Source organism: Marmota marmota, unplaced genomic scaffold (assembly GCF_001458135.2).
Source record: "Marmota marmota marmota unplaced genomic scaffold, marMar, whole genome shotgun sequence".
Taxonomy (NCBI): Eukaryota; Metazoa; Chordata; class Mammalia; order Rodentia; family Sciuridae; genus Marmota; species Marmota marmota.
The window spans coordinates 2,588,716-2,591,801 of NW_026000205.1; positions in this window are offsets into that span (position 1 = coordinate 2,588,716).

A 3,086-nucleotide genomic window follows, 5' to 3' on the forward strand; every position below is an offset into this window, starting at 1 on the left:
TGACCATGTGGCTCCTGGTCTGCTGTCACAGCACAGCCTCCCTGTCCATCTGGGCTCCCTTCATCCCCGCCCTGGGCCCTGTCCCACTTACCCACCAGCAAATCCCTTCCCCCACTCTTCTTCAGGTGGACTCTGTCCCCAGCTGTCCCCTCTGCTCCTCTGGCCTCCTCCCTCCTCCCTCCCCTCCTGTCCTCTCCCCCTACTCATCTCTCCCTCAGTGATGAAGCCCAGGACCCAGGTGGGCCCTTCATGCCTGTGCCCCTTATCACACCTGGCACCTGAATCCTGGAGAGGGTGACAGGAGTCTCAAGACCCCAGGCAGCATCTGGCAAGGACCCAATGTTGAGGGACATTACCATTGTTTGTCACACCCTGCCTTTCCTAAAGGGCTCAGGAGTTGAACTGTGTCCTGCCAGAAGGTCCTGATGTCACAACCTCCAGTACTTGGACTGTGACCTTTTGTGGAAATTGGGTCTTTACAGATGTGAGCAAATGGAGGTGAGGTCATAGGGGCAATCCACCTGCCTCAGTCATATAGTAGCTAGGGCCCAGGCCTGAACCCCAACCTCTGGCTGAGTACTTATTGACTTTGAGGGTTGAACATCTGAACATATAACACACAGGAATTCCTGAAACTCCGTGTATTTGAACTTTTGAGTGGGCCTCCCTCTCAAATTACCTCCAGAGCTGAGGAGAAGCCACCCTCATACAACCCAGGTGGCCTTCCTGCCATTCCTCAAACAGCCTGAACTTGTCTCCATTTCAGGTCACTTACATTTGGGCTCTGTCTGCCATAACTGTTCCTGAAAGATGGCAGATCCTTCTCTCTCCCTCTCTCCATTCCTCATGTCAAGGAAAGCCCTGTCACCGGCTCAGAGGGCCCTTCTTATCACTATCTAAAATGGGGACTCTGACGACTCTGTCTCTCCCCTCACCGTGACGTGATACTCCACAGTGGGAGTCTCTGCCTGACTCCACACTCTACATTTGATCCTGATCTACGTTGACATTCATTTCTGTGAATGTGGGGTTATTATCTTTCTCCTCATCTGCACTACATACTCTAGGTCGGGGGGACTTGGCTTTAACCATCTACCTCCAGTCAAACAAGACACTCCCTGAAAATGGGCACATCACCAACCGCCATTGGATGAATTCACAGGCCAGGCCTTCCTCAGAGATTTGGTGTGAGGAACTTGGGACTCTATGTGGAGAGAGCATTCAGGCCCAAACAGGGCAGCTGTGGAGCTGTGAAGAAGAATGACTGTTGCTGCCCCTGAGCCTAGTGCCCGTGACCTGCTCTGTGATCCTCATAAGTAATGTCTGATGTTCACGCCTGCCAGAGAGTAGGCGAGAATGATTTCCAACGTCTTTTCTATGGCTAACCTTCATGACTGTGTGTTTTCCCCCAGTTAGTTCTTCCCATTAGAACTTCTGGATCTGAAGACTTGAGAGCCAAGTTTAGGCCTTGCTGGAAATGATCCCTGAGATGTCCAGTTGCCCAGCTCTGCTGCACTGATAACAGTGTGAAAAGCCTTGTTGGTGGGCGGTGGGATAACCCTTACCACCGCTTTGTGTTCACAGGTGGAGGGTGGGATTTACAAATTGCTCATGAAAAAAACATAAATAAAATACACTTATTGTGTTTACATTGCATTTGGTTTGATAGAAATCCTGGGTCTCTGTAATGGTGACCTTGAACATTGATGTGGCTTGTCACTAACTTATGCTGATTTTAAGTCCTTTGAGTGTAGGCTGAGGAGTAAATGCAGGAGACTAATACTACATAGCTCCATTGCATGACCTCCAAATTTAGTGAACTGTACAGTGAACTAAAAGCAGTCAGAGGTAGAGTTTATTTGGACTTTATCTTAATTAGAAGACTATAGAGAAAAATTTCCTAACACCTACCAGAGGCCAATGAGTGAACAGTCCAGTTCAGTTCTAAATGTATCCTAGAAAACTCGTACCTTTGTTTTGTGTGACGCTTGCCAAATAGTGCTTTAAATATGGGGAATTTGGTGAGGGAGAAATCCAGGGTCACTTATAGGAGAACAGGAAACTGTGTCCCAAGTCTCAGTCAATTCCTAACCACTCATTACACCTCAGCTCAGATAAAACCATGTGGTAAATGCTGAGTAGAAATGAGAACACAGAATATATTGTTCCTTTCACCATTAATGTAAATTTTAAAAGTCCCAGACAGAGAAATTGTTATTTATGATGTAAACACCACCAGGAAGGAGAATAAACTAGTCTGGAAATCACACTCCTCCAGATCCTCATCACAACACAATCTGGAGATGCACGTAAAGAAAAGGAACCCTAGGTGCTGCTACATTGTATTTCTTGTTTTAAGAATGAGAGACAATTGTGGGTGATATTCATCTTATATTGGTAGGCTTCTGTCTGTATAAAATTATACATGATTTTTTTAAATGCCAGGATGTGACAAAGTGAATAGGGAAATTCCAGTCATTTTTACAAGCAAGTGATGAGAGAAGCAAAATACAGGCTCAGAATGAAGAAACAGGTTTTCAATTCTGTCAGAGCTTTGTGGGTTCACATAGGAGTTGGGCTCATGCAGAGAAACCCACCCATGTGTGGAAGTCTATTTCCCTTCCTGATCCCCCTTCCCCACATGCCCCTCCCCCTCCATTCTCCTCCTCTAACCAACTAGAATTCTTTTTGCTCCTTAATTTTCTTATATTTCATTGGTTCTTTATGTTATCCTATCCTCCCCACCCCTCTTTTCCTACAGACATGATTTTTATGTGAAGAACCCCTCAGTCCTGAGCATGTCCCAGGACAGGAAAACCACACAGTGTCCATGGAAGATCCTGGACCTGTTAGAGGTTACTCCCATGGGAACAGCTCTTTGGGGAAACCCGCCATCTTCTCCTGGTAAACTTTATCCAAGGCTTCAGCTTGGGCCACTGTGAGGTGATTCTTCCAGTCCCCAGAGATGCCTGGAAAAGATGAAGTAGACGCAGATCAGATCTAGGGAGAGGTCTTAAGATGGCGACCTCCTCCCTGCTCTGTCAGGACAGCAAAGTGACCCCTGGGTCATTGGTGAGGCCTTCTCC